Raw genomic sequence first — 19,898 nt, 5'->3', positions numbered from 1 at the left:
TGTATCTATATCTATATCTATCTCTATCTATCTATCTATCTATAATTTTTTTTTTAGAGAGAGAGGGTACACAGTTGGGGGGTAGAAGGAGGGGGAGGGAGAGGTTCTCAGGCAGACTCCATGCCCAGTGCAGAGCCCAAGGCTTGGCTTGATCTCACGACCTTGAGATTATGAACTGAGCTGAAATCAAGAGACGGACACCTCACTAACTGAACCATCCAGGTGCCCGCTGCATTATATTTGATCAGACAGTTCTGCTCTAAGCTAGGTGATGGCCACAGAACAGGAAGAATGGGTGGATCCTTGGGGAGGAAGATGTGGCAGTGGTAGGAGACAGATGAGTCTCCCTTAAACCACAGGGCCCTTGAGCAGGATTCACCATGAGGTCATTTGCATGCATCCAGGGTCACCTCCTTCTTTTTATACAACCTGTTTCAAGTGGTCTGCCAATGCCAGAGATGTATTTATGCTATTATTTTCTGGCTAGTCATTCACCCTGGGTATAGTGTATATTCAGATGCAGCATCAACAATAGCCAGTGTTGAGCCAGGGTGGCCACCTTCTTTGTCCTGTGGAGTCTGGCCCATGCCTGGTCAGTGAGGGTTGGGGAATGAAGTCCATCAGCGATGACTCAAGAGATTTTACACTTGTGTGATTGGAGCTATGGTTGTCTTAATAATAGAGGTTGTAGGTGAGGGTAATGAGCCATTGACTTTTAAGCCAGTACGTGTCATCAGGAGCAATACTGTGGTGTACGTAGCTCGCATTGCGTGGCTGGTGCTTGGGGGGGTGGGGGTCAGGGCTGGCACTACAGGTTTGGGAGCCCTGTCCATAGAGTGGTATGTGGGAGTCACCCACTGTTATGAGAGTAGAGCCTCAAGAACTAACCCCCCCTGGTTTAGGTGGCATGCTTAGAAGTCAGCGCTATTTTAAAATCTGGGGCTCTAAGCATAGCTGTGGAAAGTCTGTCTCATAGTTCTGCTTCTTCAGAGCTTTCCACATTTTCTGCCCTGCTATTTTTTCCTACCTTCAGAAGAGGATAAAATGTGGGAAGCAGGTATGTGGGAAAGGATGTCAACAGATGTTCTGAGCCACAGATGTGCTGTATCTGCATTTGCTTTGGTACAGGGTGCTCAGGTCAGTTCCTTGGTCCCCGTGTGTGGACACCCAGCACCCACATTTCAGGGAGGGGCTGTGAGTTACAGAGGGATGGCCTGCACCTATGAGAGGTCTTCTCCCTTTGTGCATATACATACGCACACATATATGCATCTCCATATGTATACGTACCTCTATCCATATATACAAATAGACATGTATTTGTATGTATGTGCTTGAAGTTAATAACCAAACAAAACTCCTCATGACAATTTAGAAATTTCTTGATGAATTTATGCATAAGATATGTTACCTGTGTCACACATATGTTACATGTATGCCACCATAGTATTGTACCCCCAAGGACCCATCCAGATTGAAAGATGGTTTTGTTGGTGATTATCTGGAAACTTGAAATTCTCCTTGTATTCCCTTGCTTGTGTTGGTAGGAGACAGTCCCCTAAGGGCTAACGACACTAAACCTTCACTCCTGCAGCTGTTACTCTCCTGGCTGCCATCACTGGACTCTTTTTCTTTTTTTCTTTCAAATACCCCCTGGAAGGCAGGAGTCATTAGGACCTTGATGAAGAGAAAAGCTAAGAGCTCCAAAGATCACTGGGAATGTTTGACGGGGGGAAAGAAGTAGGGGCAGACACCTCTTTAGAGGTGTAGCTTCCAGGCTCCATCACACACAGTTTGTGTCTGTGCAGTCACCAGTTGGAATTCTGGCTTGTGGTGATGAGGTTTTCATAACCATTAATAGATTACAATGCTGGCTAACAATACAGAGCACTTAGTAGAGGCCAGGTACTGTTGTGAGCAAGGTTTGAGTGTTAGCTCATTTTCTCCTCACCAGACCATGTACAACTCCATTGTAACTGAGGCACAGGGAAGTTAAACCACACAGCTCATCATTTGGAGCCAGTATTCAAAACCTGTGCCAGAGCCTGCATGCTGACAACCCTCCTAGACTGCTTTAAAGCAAAGGTATTTTGTAGGAACCATCATTGAGCTAAGATGCTCTTTCTAGTGGTCTGGAAGTAAAGTATTTTATTTAATGTTTTTAAAGATTTTATTATTTGAGAGACAGAGCAAGAGAGATCACAGAGGGAGAGGGAGAAGCAGACTCCCTGCTGAGCAGGGAGCCAGATGTGGGGCTTGATCCCAGGACCCTGAGATCATGACCTGAGCTGAAGGCAGATGCTTAACCGACTGAGCCCCCCCAGGTGCCCCAGAAGTGAAATATTAAAAATGTTAACTATCAGGGCACCTTTGTATTAATTTGTTGGTGCTGCTTTTATGCACTGCCCCATTATTTTGTGGAATTAAAACTCTAGTATTATGTGTCTCCAGCTAAAAAAAAAATTATATATGTATTGCACCAAAGAAATGATTGCCTCTTGTAGCCACCTCTCCAGCAATTCTGTAGTGATACGGAGATCTTAGTACCATTAGGTTAACGACCAGGTGCTCTGATAAGCAGATGTATGTGGACTTCTCTGTGAGTTTCTTTTGTAGGTAAAGAGTGTCAAATCGGATCCTGCTATTGTTACAGTTCATTATTTGAGGAATTTAATAATAAGGTAAATAAAGGGAAAATTTCTAATTTATACAATTTATGTGTGAAATGAATGTTTCCACTCACACCTGGAGTGTCAGGTGACCTTAATTCTTGTATCTCCTGCTGTTCTTCAAAAACCTGAGAGAAATCACAAAAGCATGAATAAAGTCAATAAAGTTTAGTTATTTATGAAACAAAGTCTGGGTGTTTCAACAAGTTGCCACATGCCTTACCTTCCATAACTACTTGCCCATTCTCTTTTTTCTGTGAATGTTTATAATGTTCCATGGGGATGAGAAGGTGAATTTGAGAGATAGCATGCCTGTATCTTGTTGGGGAAAAAAGGGGGCTGGCATGCTCTTTATAAACATTCATAGGTCTTCCTTTTCATAAGCAACATAAGACGTCCCTTAACTGCACTTTGCTATTTCCCTGCCAAAAATGTCTAGATCTTGTAAAGCTTTATTTACTCACTGCATGTGATGTGGTGTGGCTTACTCCTGGCCAGCTGTCTGAAAGATTAGCAGTGGGCAATCCAACGCTTTCCCTCAACATTAGTCTTCTTCAACTTTGCTAGTAGAGAGGGGGCTGTCCATCTAGGCCTCAAAATCTAGTATGAATTTTTTTTTAAGATTTTGTTTCTTTATTCATGAGAGATACAGAGGAAGGCAGAGACATAGGCCCAAGGAGAAGCAGGCTCCCTGCAGGGAGCCCCATATGGGACTCAATCCCAAGACCCCAGGATCACAACCTGAGATGAAGGCAGATACTCAACCACTGAGCCACCCATGCATCCCCCAGTGTGAATGTTCTACTTAGAGCACATCTCAGCGTGGACTAGCCACATATCAGGTGCCCGATGGCCACATGTGACAAGCCCTTCTGGATTGTGTGCCTCTAAACCATGATTATTTCCCTACCGTTTGGATTCCCATGGTTCTCTGACTGCCCAGTGTGAATGCCTTGAGAGTCCTGCCCTTGGTTTTCCCTCCTTTGCACACACTCTCTCCCCTTTGATGCTCTCATTCACTGCTAGCCACCAGCACTCTGGTGCGAAGCTGCTACTCCAGTGCCTCATCTCCATTTTACCAGGTGCCCCACTGTTACCTCCAGTTCAGCTCGTCCAAAATCAAATGCATCTGTACAAAGCTGGCTTCTCTGCTTACATCCATGCTGCTTTTATTTTCCTGGCTTCTAATGTTGCCTCTAATTTTATAAAGTAGTAAGGGAACAGTCAGGCCATGTTAGCAGAAAGCTATGAACAGAACCCAAGAGCTGAGGGCATTGTGGAAATTGAATGGCACTTACAAGAAAGCCTGACGTACTTAATGATGTGCATAATTCTTACAGGCAGCAAGGTGACTAGGTATATATAGCGATCCATGAACATTAAGGTGCTGATTGCTTTTATTCATGGGCAGAGCAAACATTTTGGGGAGCAAATGGGAAAGCAGGGGAAGGAGCAGCTTGTGACCCCCCCCTTCTCCTCCTTGCTGCCAGGAGGGGGTTGATGCTCTGCTTTCATCAGTTCCAAGTCCCCTGCAGCTGGCCTTGCAGTGTTGGTGTCTTCACTCTTCCCATTTGTCCTGCTTAGGGACTGGTGCTTTGCTTTTAGCTAGGCATTGCCTGGACTGTCTCTCTTTAGTTCTCAGGGAAGACACATTAAGAGCTGATCTGGGGCTCATTAGCAGGCGAAGTTAACTGCTGATTTCACCTGCTGAGCCCATGCGGGAGCTGGGGGCGGGGCCTGCAAGAAGGAGGCGGGGCCTGGCAGAGGTGGGGGCGGGGCCTGCCAGGAGGCAGCGCCGACTCTCTTAGGGACCCTGGCCTCTGAGAGCTGTGGCCCCCCGAGGCTGAATGACAGGAAAGCATGGAGTTCAAGTTGCCTTCTTATTATTGCATCTTTTGTTATCTTTCCGTAAAACCATTCAAGGGGCACTATCATCATTTTTAGCATGGTTTGTAAAATTTGAGGTGAAATTTTCATTTCTCTACAAGCTTACAGAGTAGAGGGCATCTAATTAATCTCAACTTAAAACTGATCTATTTTATAAAACATTGGGCCATCTCAGCTGTTGGAAGGAAACTGGCATTTTGGAAAAAAACGACTTTGCAGTCCGAAGTATCTGGGTTCCATTCCGTCCATTTGGAAAAGTTCTTTAATTTTAGAGTCCCTTTTCTTTTGATTAAATAAAATCTGCCTCAGAAGATAAAATTCTTAACTTGCTCAGTAAATGTTAATGTCCTCTCTGCTATTCTGGAAGCTGGAGGGGGTTAGAAGGAAGCCACCGGTAGGTATACAGCAGCTGTACTTTGGAAACATCGTTATTGTGTGTGTGTGTAATTTTTTCTTTGTTGTTGTTGTTGTTGTTGTTGCTTTTTGCCTGGATTTTTTTTTAAAATTGAAATATAGTTGACACACAATGTTCCGTTAGTTTTAGGTGTACAACATAGTGATTCAACAGTTCTATACATTATGCACGGGTGTGTTTATTCAGATTGCTTTTCCTTTTTTAAAAAAAGACTCTATTTATTTATATGAGAGAGAGAGCCCGCATGAGCAGGGGGGGAGGCAGAGGGAGAAGAAGCAGACTCCCTGCTTGAGCGCAGAGCCCAATGTGGGGCTCCATCCTAGGATCCTGAGATCATGACCTAGCTGGAGGCAGATGCCACCCAGGCGCCCACAGATTGCTTTTCTAGTATCAAGAGCCAGGAGTGTTTGGCGTGAAATGCTCTGTTACCTGATCTGGGTTCCCGGGGACTCCAGAGAGCATCAGGGGGCGGACCTCAGTGTAGACAGGGGTAGGAAGAGTATCAGGCAACTTTGGACGCTAATCTAGGCATGTTTCTTCCTGGGGTTGTCTGCCAGGCAGCCGTAAAGAAGAACCACAGGCGGGGGCCCTAAGTGAGGTGTTGAATTTCTCACAGTTCTGGAGGCTTAAAGTCCAGGAGTAAGGCGTTGGGAGGTTTGGCCTCCCTGGAGGCTCATCTGCTTGGCTGGTGGAGGGCTGTCCCTCACTGTGGCTTCACACCGTGCTTCCTCTGTGTCTGCGGCCTCATTTTCTCTTCTTATAAGGATACCAGTCAGATTGGATTAGGGCCACGCTAATGGCCTCATTTTCTCTTAATTACCTCTTCAGAGTCGTTATCCAAATATGGTCACATTCTGAGTTACTGGTAGTTGGAGCTTCAACATACACATTTTGCGGTGAGGGGAGCATAATTCAGTCCCTAACACTTCGCATCTTAGTGGCCAAGTCTTTTTTTTTTTTTTAACTCTTCTGTGTTCTGGATTCACCCTTTCTTCCACACCCCTTTATCTTACTTACTAAGGTATCTGGATGAGAAAGAAAGGAGGGAGTTGATCTCAACAGGGAGTTGAAGGCATTTTGATTAATTTAAGCCAGTGCTTACTCAGGGAAACTTTATTCCCACAATATCATTGGTCTTGAGGATGGCAAGTGACATGGGGTGAGAAGGAGCCCTGGTCGGGGGACATTGCTTTGCTCTGTGAAGCAGGGAGCTTCAGGGCCCTGGGAGGACAGGTCACAGGCAGTGTTATGGTTGCAGTGTGCAAAGATATAGGGCCTTCCTTCTCTAGCTGCAGTGGACCCTGGCTGGCAGAAAGCAGCAAGAGTTAGACTTCTCAGGGGTGCCTGGGTAGCTCAGTGGTTGAGCATTTGACTTTGGCTCAGGTTGTGATCCTGGGATCCTGGGATCCAGTCCTGCATTGGGCTCCCCACAGGGAGCCTGCTTCTCATTCTGCTTGTGTCATTGCCTCTCTCTGTGTGTCTCTCATGAATAAATAAATAAAATCTTAAAAAAAAAGGTAAAAAACCCTTATTCTTCTCAATTTGATACATTTGCTAACAGTGAACAAGTTCATGCTAAGCCTGAAGGAGTTATAAATTTTTTTTCTTAAGATTTTATTTATTTATTCATGACAGACACACACAGAGGCAGAGACGCAGGCAGAGGAAGAAGCAGATGCCATGTGGGGAGCCCAAAGTGGGACTTGATCCCTGGACCCCAGGATCACGCCCTGCGCTGAAGGCAGATGCTCAACCGCTGAGCCATGCAGGCGTCCCAGGAGTTATGAATTGACTGTATTTGTGTGTCTTTATACCTCCACCTCTCAAATTATAGGGCCCTGGCTTGCCATGGTGTGAATTCTTGCTTTGCAGACTGCATGGTGCATTTTCATGGCCCCTAGCCATGAGAAAACTTCTCTGTTTGCACTAGGGAAAGATAGGTGGGCTGCTTTCACACTAAAGTTTTAACTCCCTGCAGGAGGGAGGAACTTGTAGGGTAACCAGTGGGTTGCTGTTGCTTTTTCCAGTAGCACCTGAATTAGCAGCTGGGCCTAGAGAAAGAAGAATGTGCTAAGCTGTCTTCATTCATTGGGCTGGGTTTTTATAGAGTGCATTTGCAGCAGAGGGTACTCTGTTAAGTACTGTTTTGCTTTCAGGCACAATCCTAGGCTTAAGATAAACTGCTTTTTTGACTTTTCTCCTCCCTCCCCTTTCTCCCCAGCTTTTTTTTTTTTTTTTTTTTTTTTTAATTTTACTAACCTGATTACCTGCCTGTGATGAATCATCTGGTTTTATAGTCTAGCAAAGTCAAGATGAAAAATGTAAATATTTTTGTTTAAATGGAGATGCAAAGTGTGAGAACTGTAATGAGTAGTGATTCACTCTTCAAGTACCATGTGTGGATGTAGATTTATTCCTAATACCAGATGCTCCAGGACACATTTTTTTTTTTCTCTCCAGCTCACAGAGATGTCAAGAAGCAAAAAATGGCGTCTGCACATTTTTTCAGATGCCGACTGTACAGGAGTGAAACCGACTGGATCTCACCACATTCTTGGATTTGAAATGTTGACAGAATTGAGGTCCCTCTTTGGGTCTGGGTGGCTGGCTTTGGTTTCTCTTGTCACATTCTTCCTACCACAGTGGGCTTGGATTTGTGTCTAAAATGAGCCTTAATAAAAATTTGAGATCTCCAGCTTTCTGTAGTTTTCATCTCAGATATCCTTTTAATTATTTAGAATAGAGAAAACATTCTGGGACCACTTTTAAAAAGACAGCACTCACTGCCATTACTTCTCTGTGAATGGGGCTTAAGTCACTGGTGGAGGTGCCACTGGTCTGGAATCTGCTGGCACCAGCTGAGAACCATGTCCAGTAACACCTTGAAGTCTACAAGTGGAATGCTGGCTACATGCACTATTTCTGTGTTTCAGAGAATGCTGGAAATTGATGTAAATAAATGGAAGACATGATACTCACTGAATTTACTTCCTCAATTCCAAATCGCTTGGGGTTAACTAGCTACAAGGACCTGCTGGGAATATGGGCCTGGAATGTGTGCATTCGTGGATTGGCAGCCTTTGGTATTTGGGCAAAATGCAGATGGTTAGTGAGATCCTCCTGCTCATCACCGTACTCTTTGTGACCATGACTCATGGTCAGGAACAATGGGAAGCAAGTTCTTGTCCTTTCCTTGCAAGAGCAGATCCTAGTCAACCAACATGCAGATGTATGTTGGGTGTCCACTGGATGTTGGGCAGCGGGGTAAATGCTTTTCATGACCTCTCAGCCCAAACACCTATGCTGTATGAGACAAAACCAAAATCAAACAAAACCAGGGGCATTGGTGGTGTCCTCGACTTTTCTCAGGTTGTTAATCTATGGTTTATCATCTCATATTTTTGGGTTCTGCTACTGTGTAAAAGATTAAACTAGGGGTTTACAGATTAGCTTGCATTGGTTTTATGTTTTTGTAGAAAATACTCAAGAGATAAAGTAAGTTTTCTACCGATCAGGTTCATTCTTTCCCCCCTTATTTCTGTGGTAGGTGGTATTTTTTCTGTTGGACTTAATATGTTTAGACTAAGCTCTCATGTGAAGGATATAGACTGTGGTTTATACTAGGTTGCCTTCAAAAGTGGTGACACGTCAGTATTCTGAGACAAAGCATTTTATTGAATTTCAGTTAAGTGTATGTATTATTTTTTAAAACCCAAATAACCCTTTCTTTTTTTATAGTATTTTTTTAAAAGATTTTATTTATTCGTGAGAGAGACACACACACACACACACACACAGAGAGAGAGAGAGAGAGAGGCAGAGACATAGGCAGAGGGAGAAGCAGGCTCCATGCAGGGAACCCGATGTGGGATTCGATCCCAAGTCTCCAGGATCATGCCCTAGGCCAAAGGCAGTGCTAAACCGCTGAGCCACCTTGGCTGCCCCCAAATAACCGTTTCTTGACCAAGTTTTTATTCTAACAGGAAAAACACTTTTGCTCCTAAATAGCAACCAAACTTATATGGGTCTCACGAAGCAGAACCTTGTATCCTTGGGTTCAAAAGTAGTCCACGCTCACGGAGAGGCACCCTGTTGTGTCTTGACCTTTATACTGCCCAGTGCTACTTTTTAAGTATTTCAGACCTCTCAGGAGATGTCTGTTCATCCCATCCTTTGCATCTGGTCCCATATTAATCTGTTCCTAATGGAGTGGCTTTATTCCATCATCCATCTCAAACTAGTTTTTCTGAGGTATAAATGAAGAAAGCTGACATTCTGGTAGGCATGTCTGAGAATAAGCAGAGCCCATTCTTCCCATTCCTTTGTCAGATTTTTAGGTGCATTTCCAAATCAGATAGTGGTGTTCAAAAAATAACCATCCCTTTCCCTCGAAGACTGTTATTACTGGAAATTGTTTTTTGTTCAGCCTAGGACTGGTTCAGATTTGTCACTAAGAAGTAGTGAATCATTAAGAAGTAACCAAAAGCCACACCATTTTAAAGAAATAAGCTGCTACAATGTGTCACGTTGGGCTTATGTATGACCTTACTTTTTTTTTTTTTTTTAAGATTTTATTTATTTATTCACAAGAGACACAGCAAGATAGGCAGAGACACAGGCAGAAGGAGAAGCAGGCTCCATGCAGGAGCCCAATGTGGGACTCGATCCCGGACCCTGGAATCACACTTTGAGCTGAAGGCAGATGCTCAACTGCTGAACCACCCAGGCATCCCTGACCTTACATTTTGTTACCAAAATCCCTCAAAGGAGTCAATGGAATCCAGACTAGTTTTGACAAATGAAAATTACATATCTGTTTAAGAAATACGAAACGGTAAGCAGTCTACAGTTTAGAAAAATAATTCACATTCCTTAACTATTCCCAGTGCAAATATAAATTCTCAGTTGGTGAGACTACATATAATGAATTTTTAATTAATCCCTGGCACTTTAGAAGATTATTCTTAATCAGATAGTTTGCAGAGATAAATTTGTAAAGCTGGTGTGCTAGTCAGAATGATGTCCCCTTCCCCCCCAAATCCATGTCTTAATCTATGGAACCTGTGAATGTTACTGTGGGAGGCCACAAGGACTTTGCGACGCGATAAATTAAGGATCTTGAGAGAAGAAGATTATCCTGGATTCTTTGGGTGGATGCAACATAATTACAAGGCTCTGAGAAGAAGGAGGCAGAAAGGAGGGGCAGAAGTAGAGAAGATGCGATGGAGGAGGGGTGGAAGGTCAGAGAAAGGGATTGGATGATGCTATGCTGCTGGCTTTGAAGATAGGGAAAGAGGGGACAAGCCAGCAGATTGGCCCCCAGAGTTTCAAGAAGGAATGCAGCTTTGCCAATCCATTTTAGACTTCCAGCCTCCAGAACTGTAACAGGATACATTTGTGCTGTTTTAAGCACCTCTGTTTGTGGTAATTGGTTGTGTCTCTGATAGAAAGCGATTACAGTTGGGTGTAGATGTAGGGTTTTATGAAAGGCATGCTTGGTGCAGTCTGTTTGGGTGTTGTGAGGCTTTGTGTTCCTTTGGTTCTAGATGACTGGCTGTCCTCTCTGATCTCTAAGTGAAGTGTAGTCTGGGATTTGATTTCTAAATGTGAAATTCTTTCTTAGTTTCAGAAGGCTTACAAAGAGATTGTTCTAGTTGACCAAGTGTTTTAGGAGTAAGGTCCAGTTGTAAGATGAAAGGTTGGTGGGCAGCCCCCCCATGGCTCAGTGGTTTAGTGCCGCCTTCAGCCCAGGGCGTGATCCTGGAGACCTGGGATCGAGTCCCACTTTGGACTCCCTACATGGAGCTTGCTTCTCCCTCTGCCTGTGTCTCTGCCTCTCTCTGTGTCTCTCATGAATAAATAAATAAATAAAATCTTTAAAACAAACAGACAAAAAAACACACAAAAGGGTGGGGTTGTAACAGTGTCACAGTTACAATGCAGTGACATGAGAGCACCATCACACTTTCTGAAAAAAATCTTTGTAAAATTTTTGAAAAAAATCTTCGCATGTTTGTACAGAGTAAAAAGTTTTGGTTGGTGAAGGAGTGTTCATGTTCTGGAGGAAGATATTAATGTTGAGGTTCAAACTGTGGCTTGGCCAATGGACAGAACGGAAAGAAATCTGAGACCAACTACCCCTGTTAACTGGGGGGTGGGCCCTAGGAACATCTAGAAAAAGCAGGTAGCTGCTGTGGTATGATCTTCATCGTCAGCAGGTTGTTTCTGGGTTCTGACTGAAGAAACATGTTCTTCTATCCTGTGTGGTAGACTTAGGCTTCTTTAGGAAATAGTTCATGCTGAGGAGGGCACCTGTCCCAAATCCCTGGTGATGCAGATTCCAGAATGTGGATGCACCAGGGACTGTTATTCTAAGACCTATTCTTCAATTCCTCAACCATGGCTGAACCTGAGCTCCTACTTGTGCTTCCTCTGAGCTCCACCCTTGCCCTTGACATTCTAGACCTGTGCCAGAGCACTGTTATATGAAAGGCATCCTGGAAGCAGAAGGCACAGCTTTTAACCCCAGAGCTCTTGGGTACAAAGAAGAGAATATGGAGAGAGGAGCGGAGGGTCAACAGCGGAGGAGTTATAAAAGGTCCAATCTTTTATCCTTTATTCGGTCCCGTGTTTTCCTAGCTCTCTCTGGTCTTTTTTTTTTTTTTTTTTTTTTTAGCTCTCTCTGGTCTTGATGTGACATGAGTACAGTTGGGATGACAATTGCCTGATTGATATGCCCAGAGCACCTGTACAGTACCGCTCTCAGAGGACAGGCGTCTTCGTAGGGAATTTGTTGTGTAAGAGGATGTAGTCTGTCCGCATCTGGGTTAATCATAGGTTAGTGTTACCTGGTAGCAGTGTAGGCAGTTGTTAAAGTAAATAAAGAAATGTAAATGCAGGTTGGAATATGCTTAGACAAAATCTAAAGGGCTCTTTTAGATACTTTTTAAAAGCTCCACAAGTTAAAGAACATTTGTTTCCTTGAGAGAGGATGTCTGCTGACTTCCCAGGCTTTGTATTTTCTCCTGTGTGTCTTTGCATATGCCCTCCCGTCACATAAAATGTTAACCCATTCAAAACTGTGTTATTTAAAATATATGTCATGTATATTTTACATTCCTGGTACATGCAAAATACTGTATGGTATAAGGTAGCATGATTATGATTTCAAAACCTAGTTTGAAACTGGTTTCCTTCATGACATTGGTGGGATAAATCCTCTCTGCATGCTGAACCTTGGTTGCCTGTGGCCAGAACAGCAGATATTAGGTATAAATCAGTGCTCATACAGAAATTTCTGCATGATGACAGGCATGTTTATCTTCACTCTGCAATACTGTGGCCACGAGATGTATGTGGCTATTAGCTCCTTGACATGTGGCTGGTGCCACTGAAGAACTGAATTTGTAATTTTATTTAATTTGAATTTAAGAAGCTGCATGAGGGTAATGGCTACCATATTGAACAACACTGCTCTAGATGATCATCTGAGTAGAGAGAATGGCCAGAGGCTGAGAGCCTACTTGGGAGGGTCTTTGAGGGAAATTTAGGGACTTTGGACCAGACATCTGGATGGAGCTCAGAGTGATGGTGCTCTGGGAGGGAAGAGCTAAGAAACTGTGACTTAAAGGGAATTCTGAATATAAAAAGAGGGTGGGTGACTCATCCGTGACCTGAGTTGCCTGGGCATTCAGCCAGGAAAGAGATGAAGAATGCGGGAGATCAGGGCAGCCCACAGGGACAGTGGTAGTAGTGGCAATCCCAGAGAGTTTCTGTAGGGGTGAAGGCTGACACCAGCCTAAGGACCTGGGCTTATAGAGAAACCCCTTTGCTTTGCTAGGACCATGGGCTCTAAGGAACTGCCCAGCCATGGGGGTGGGGATGAGTGTTGGCGTCCCAGCGGAGAGTAGGAGGGACCAAGTAACTCTTAGAGATTGGAGTTTCAAGGGCAGCCACAGTATTGGAAGGCGTAGAATCTCATTGGCAAAGAAATGAATCCATTCTGCTGTCCAGTGCAGTCAGTGGTGGTGATTTCCCTATAAGTGAAATATTTTGTGTATGGCCTGTGTCCCTGAGGTTCTCTGCTCACTCTGGCATGGTTGGTCACCTTAAACAGCTAACTGTGTGCTTTAGACCAGAGTAGGGTGGGTGCAGGGTATGGGCAGAGATGCAACAGGGGAAGCAGGAATCCCAGGTGTTTGGAGGGTGGATCTGTGAACTCCAAGCAGTGACAGTGGAAGAGGTCTGGTAGGCCATAGGGAGGCAGGCTGGGGAGCCCCAGTTTGGAGGGGCCTGTGGGGCAGGGAAGCTGGGCCACCTTTCTGCTTTTCCACCTCTGTATTTTGGCATGGATTCGTCTGGCTTTATAGATAGGGATGTTCCTGAAATGCTGAGTCCAATGATAAAAGAAATTCAATTTCAGCTTAAATGCACTTCGGGGGAGACTTGCTACATGCAACAACTCCAAAAAATTCTTTTCGTTCTTGCAAATAATTCCACCTCCTATTGTTTGTGTAGGTGCTTGGCTACACCGTTTGTACTTTGACTTCCTCTCTATGCACCACGTCCAAACACTCTTCTGTGCTTTTTCAGTGTATCCCATACATCACCCACCTAGTAGGGAATGGAATCCTTATGAGCAAGGAACATAAGTATCTTTTTTTCCATTTTGGGGGGAGGGTTGGGGATTCTGTTGCTTGATACAATCCTTGAATGTGAGAGTCTTAGTCTATTCTGGCTGTGATAACAGAACACCACAGACTGGGTGGCTTATAAACAACAGACATTTATTTCTCACAGTTCTGAGTGGGGAAGTCCAAGATCAAGGCACCAGCAGGGGGATCCCTGGGTGGCGCAGCGGTTTAGCGCCTTCCTTTGGCCCAGGGCGCGATCCTGAAGACTCGGGATCCAATCCCACGTCAGGCTCCCAGTGCATGGAGCCTGCTTCTCCCTCTGCCTGTGTCTCTGTGTCTCTGCCTCTCTCTCTCTCTCTCTCTCTCCCTCTCTCTCTCTATCATAAAAAAAAAAAAAAAGGCACCAGCAGGGTTGGTGCCTGGTGAGGACACTGCTCTGATTCATAGATGGAGCCTGTTCAGTTGCTGTGTTGTCATGGGGTGTGGGAAGTTTACAAGGTCTCTGTGCTCCTGACGTATTCACCTCTTGAAGTCCCCACCTCCCAATACTGTCACCTTTGGGGGTTGGGATTTCAACATCCAAATTTGGGGATGGGCGCAAACATTCAGACCAGAGCAGTGAAGGTGCTCAATAAATAGTTTGACAGGGTGACTTAATTTTATCGAGCATCCTATTGCTTTGCAAATGCGAACATTTGTTTTGTCTTTCGAAACAATAGTGGCAGATAACATAGATGTCACCAGGTGCCTTGTGCCATGTAAAGTGCATTATATGGCTTATGTCACAGAAACCTAAGACAGCCAGCCTCATGAGAGAAGTGTTAGCCTAATTTTCTAGATGGGACTTTTGAGGCTCAGGGAGGTTAACAACCTTCTTCAGGATCTAACTGCCAATTAAAATATTGGAAATATTACTGGATTTCTCCCTTGGCCAATTTCTCTCCCAAATTCTAGAGAAAGGACAGGTAGAAAGTTGTAAGTTGTGAGTTGGGGTTCCCCATGCCTGTCTCACTCCACAGTCCTTATTTTTTTCTTCCACCTTCTGGATTCATGGACTGGATGGGCAGTTTTCTTGGCTGGCAGGGCAGGAGAGAACGGAAGCAGGGTAGTGGTTCATCTCTCCTTAGGTTGGAGAACAGCAGGATGGGGTGGATTCCGGGCCCACGTAATGGTTGCCAGCTGATGGCATTAGGTAAGGGAAGATGTGATGGGGGTGCAGGAGAGGCCGCACCATAAGACTGGAGCTGGGAGAAGGAACGGAGGAGCAGGAAGAGCACAGTATGCACAAAGTTGGGATGGTGAGTTAGCCAGGGTTGCCACTAGACCACATGCTGCTAGAAAATTACAGTCTTAAAAATAATACCATAGAAGTAGCAATCATTTCTCCCTTTAGCAGTTTTTCCTTAAAATTTTAGAGGCACAGGGCATGTCAAGGGTATCTGAGATAAAATTTGTAAATTTAATCACTTTGCCTTGCAAAGGGAAGCCTTGGCTCCAATGCGAAACTTGGATTATGTAAGCTAGAATTGGGCTGGAATACTATAAATACTCCAGCTATGTGCCACATACTTACATGGCTGCTTCTGTAGGGCTGTGTAGCACTCTTCTAACAAAGATGATTCAGAAGGTACAGAATGACCATTCTCCTGAGCATGTGGGAAAAGTGGAACATTTTACTGGGACCTTGTCTGAAATCACTCTATAGCGGAAGAGTGCTACACACAATAAAAAGGTTATTTGTCATAATTTTAGCTGACAGCAAGGCTACCGACACCTCTTTCTCCCTAAAGGGAAATGCCCTGTGGGCAAGCTGTAGTGCATCCCCCTAGCCTGGTAACTGGAGATCAAGGAACTAACTGTTAGTGTGCCATCTGTGAGGGGGATTTTTTTTTTTTTTTGCTTCCATGAGGCTTTGGGAAGCATAACCAACCAGCCAAAGCCAGGCAGTGATCCCAGGTGGGGAGAAGTTGTATGCAAAGGATTATCAATCAGAAAACAAGATGGCATGCAGTAGGCATCATATGAACTACTTATGGTATGGGTCAGCCTGGCTCAGGTGACAGCTCAGGCAAGAGGAATCAGCAAGTGATAAGGCTGTCAGCTGGCTATACAGGGAAGTAGACTACAGTTGACCTTGAACTCTGGACATTGCAGGCAGGAAGGACAGCATGCGCCCTGAGAAAACGAGGTTTCACTTGAATTGTTCTACTAAAATGGTTTTCCTTTTTCCATGCAGAGGTCTGAGTCTACAAATGAATGACTGTGACAAGTTGGACTTACAAACTGTCACAGGAAAATGGTGAAGGACGTGGCTCCTGGGATCCTGAAAATTATTTTGTGTTTTCATAGACTTTCACAGCCCTGGATTTATGGGAAGGAGGAATGAAAACTGGGTTTGACAGTCTCTTCCCTCAACAGAAGGGACATCCCTTTGAGTTTATAACATTAAACAATGCCCTTTTTCAAATACTGTCCATGGAAGAAAGAGTGCCCTTTGCTGTTCAACTACCAGTCTGGGAAATCTCTCCCTGGACTTGTTTTGTTAGGGATTAAATCACGTGCAATTTCTCCATCTCTTTCTCCATCTCTTGCCATTGTACTCCTACTTCCTATGTTGATTTTTTTTTTTTTAAACCAGAAATTAACACTTCTAGTTTGTGGTTCCTAGGAGAATAGTTTCCTTACAGCACCATTTGGAAGATAACAGGTCTTAAAACTTAAAGTCCTTGGGACTACATATTTTTCAGTTATCATTTTCCTGATCAGCTTTGCCTTTTGGCAAGGGAATAGATATTGGTATCTATCTTATTTTTCTCACTGAAGTAATGGTATCTGGGAGTACTGTTGACTTTTATGTTGTTACTATGTCTTTGGTGACTTGCTTCAGAAAAAAGAAGTCTGAAGCTACTTAACTATAAAATTAAGTAACTGTAAAATTATATGGACAAGAGATGAAGGTTCCAGAAGAGTACAGTAAGCTCTCCAGCGCGTGTGGGACGTGTGTCTTCTAGGACCTAGCTGCTAGAAGGTGATAGCTCATGCCCCCTTTCTGTGGGGGGTTTTTTCTTTCTGTGTTTCAGAAAGCCTTTCTCTTAACTTGTATTGGAGACAGAACATAAAGACTCCTAACTCGGGGAAACGAACTAGGGGTGGTAGAAGGGGGGAGGAGGGCGGGTGTTGGAGGGGAATGGGTGATGGGCACTGAGGTGGACACTTGACGGGATGAGCACTGGGTGTTTTTCTGTATGTTGGTAAATTGAACACCAATAAAAATTAATTAAAAAAAAAAAAAGGAGTTTTATACCTGAAGGCGCTGGAGTGGATGTCCTGCCCCTCAGCCAGCTGTGGGACTAGAGTCCAGAGTGAAAACTGTTCAGTCGCACTTTTGATTTTAGTCTATTTTTGTCTAGCCTGTTTGTTCAAAACCTTACTAAAATTGGAATTGACTAATGGCCTTCTTTTAAAATTAGATTGATTTTAGCTTGAATATATATTTTCTTTTCTTTCTCAACTTCTGGATGGCTTATATTCCAACTGGTATGATTCAAGTATTCCAGTGCAGTAAAGGATCCAAACTATGTCCCTTAGGTAGATAAATAAATAGAGAGTGGAATTCTTTAGAGCTGCCAGACTGACCTTTTTCCATCAGCACTAAACTCTGAAAAATGGTACAGAGATTTAAAGCCTGGAGTTAAAAGGAGAAGAGACTGAACTATTTGAATTAAGGAATCCAGAACACTATTCTGTTGGGTGCTTCATGCTCTTAATTAATTTTTCTTCTGCTCAGTGAGCACATTTATTAGCATTAAACACAAGACCCATTAGGACCCTGGGGAAGCGATGGCCACAAGGTCATAGGTCCCTGGAAGCAGGATCCCTTTGCCCCACTTTGAAACAAGCTTTCAGGCCTTGGCAGTAGTCAGAGCTGCCCCCAGGGCTGTGAATTGGGAGTCTTCTCGCTCATCATCTCCGTGACAGCCTGCTTTATGGCATGCCTCTCCTGCAGAGCTGGTTGGGTTTCTCCATTTGCTTGGGGAGGAAGTCTGTCTTCTTGAGAAAGCCCTTGGCATCCTCAGCTATCTTCTCTACATAATAGCCAGTTCCCACATTGATGAGTACATGTTCCACATTATACAGCTTCCCAGGGACTGGACACCGAGCTCGTTGGTGGGACGAGTCATTGTTTCCCCTCATTGCTCTTGTTTGGTGTGAGCAGGCTGTCCTGGTCTTCCACATACTTGGTCTGTACCACCCTGAGCTGGGTAGCGGACATGGACCAGAGCTCCACTTCCTGGACTGGCTGGTTCATAAGCATTTCTAGCTGTGGCAGGTTCTATTCAGCAATGCCAATTGACTGATAATTTTTAATAAGGAAGTGAACCCCAGATGACAGAACTGATGTTCTTTTATTGGGTGACTGTGAGATCTATTCCGTTGCTTAAATCAGGTTAAATAAGAAAAAAATATGTTTTCATAAGTCTGGCCTCTGGGTCTCTGGTATATTTACAAAGATTTCTACTTAAAACCAATTTCTGTTTCTCAGGGATCCTTGGAACACCACCTTCTATTATAAGAGATTGAAAGGATATGACAAAAGGAAAATATCTTGTATAATACAAAGAAAGCAGCTTTATTTATTTTTTTTGGCAGGGAGGATGTGGGGCTTACGTAAAAGACTTTATTACACCCCTTTTGGGGATTTTTCTTTTTTTTAAACCAAGTATATACTCCACGTTCATCCATTGGCAGTGATCAACTGTTGTGCTGGAGACCTGGAGAAACCAAGCCTTACATTCTGTGATGTCTTGGCAAGCAAATGCCCCCAGTCCTGTTGTTGGCCTTTGTGTTGCTGTGATTTCATTGGGGGCACATTTGTATTTTAGATGAATATATTGGCTCATGATTTGAATTTCTGATTGAATTTCCTTTACCAATTTCTTTCTTAAAATGTGTGCATTAAAATTTTTGTACTTCAGATAAAAGCCAAGATAAGCTCTGATGGTCTCTTTGGCTCCCTATTCATTTCCCATAGGAATGGTAAAAATTTAATTATTCATGCTTGAAAATGGCATTTAAGACCTTGAAAATGAAGAATAGTTGGAAGGGAAAGTCAGTTGTGCCATAAGATATCTGAAGAGAGAAGGGGCCCTGGTGCATGATGTTCTTGACCACAAGAGAAGTCCACAAGGAAAGTCCGGGAGACCCAGACAGAACCCTGCTGACTAGTTAGGCTGAGACAGCCTCCCCCTTGCCCATGTCTCTCTCCATGTCTCTGCCCCAGAATCACATGCTGTGTCCACTACATGTGATACAGAGAGAATCCGACAGCCGCCTGGGTTCCTTACCTGCATGGACTCTGAGTCCCACCACCCCTCTGATAAACGAATGGTTTTAACAATCATCTTTTACCAATGAGAAAATAGTGTGAATATGAAAAGAAAAAAAAAAAACCTCAGAAAATGCAATATCAATGTAAAGACAATATTTAGGTTAACTCAGCCCAGCTGTTCAGCAGAGATTGCTGTTCTCCCCACATTCTAGAACCTCAGGTGGCCGGCCAGCCTCAGTGGCTTCTATAGCTCCATGCCATTGGTTACAGGATGAATCCAGGGATGAGGCATACATGGAGGGACAAATGATCGATAAATACTCCTACTCTGTTTCACATACCCTGTAGTGGATCAATAGAACATGCTTTTCCTCTGATAAACATTGCATTTTGAAACAAATATTTAAGTATTTATTTGGGTGGTGGTGGGCAGTGAAGGAAGGAAGAGGTATTTAGTGCCAGTCACTATTCTAAGTGGTTTTATATTTTTCCCAAAATACTATAAAGTAAGCACTCTTTTTTTTTTCTGTTCTACAAATATGGAAACTGAGGCAGAGAGGAATTTTTTTTTATAACTTTCCCCAGAGTAAGCAGCCCGTTATAAGCAGAGCTGGCCTTGGAGCCCCGCTCTCAAGATCAAGTGCAATGTCCCTCAGTTCTCAGGGTGAGGGGAGCTGCCACCTCCATCCATTCTTTCCCCCTCAGGTCCTCCCACTTGCCTTGCTGACAGCTTAGGTTAGAAATGGGGTTGTTTCCATTTCTTTTGGGTCCCCATCAGGACAAGTTCAGAGCTTTTCAAGAACCACTTATGGAAAAAAATTAGGGGCAGGGAGAAGATGTGACATAAGAGAGAGGACAATAGAAAAGCAGAGAAGGAGACATAAGGTGAAAGAATGAACTTCCTTCTTTCATTCTTAGGTTCTGCACTGAGCCTCTCCTGCATGTTTGGGCTTCCAGAGAGTTCC

General features: G+C 43.9%; 1 protein-coding gene and 1 pseudogene across 1 annotated transcript in view; one reads left to right on the top strand and one right to left on the bottom strand.

Annotated features, from left to right (window-relative positions):
* RYR2 (ryanodine receptor 2) overlaps positions 1-19,898 on the top strand; it is a 721,805-nt gene that overhangs the window by 26,436 nt on the left and 675,471 nt on the right. The gene's annotated exons all lie outside the window — the stretch shown is intronic.
* Positions 17,507-19,006, bottom strand: LOC112927405 (prefoldin subunit 5 pseudogene; annotated as a pseudogene).

Source organism: Vulpes vulpes, chromosome 4, assembly GCF_048418805.1.
Source record: "Vulpes vulpes isolate BD-2025 chromosome 4, VulVul3, whole genome shotgun sequence".
NCBI classification, from domain to species: Eukaryota; Metazoa; Chordata; class Mammalia; order Carnivora; family Canidae; genus Vulpes; species Vulpes vulpes.
Note: the sequence above shows the minus strand (reverse complement) of the source record. Positions and strands in the feature narration are given on the sequence as shown.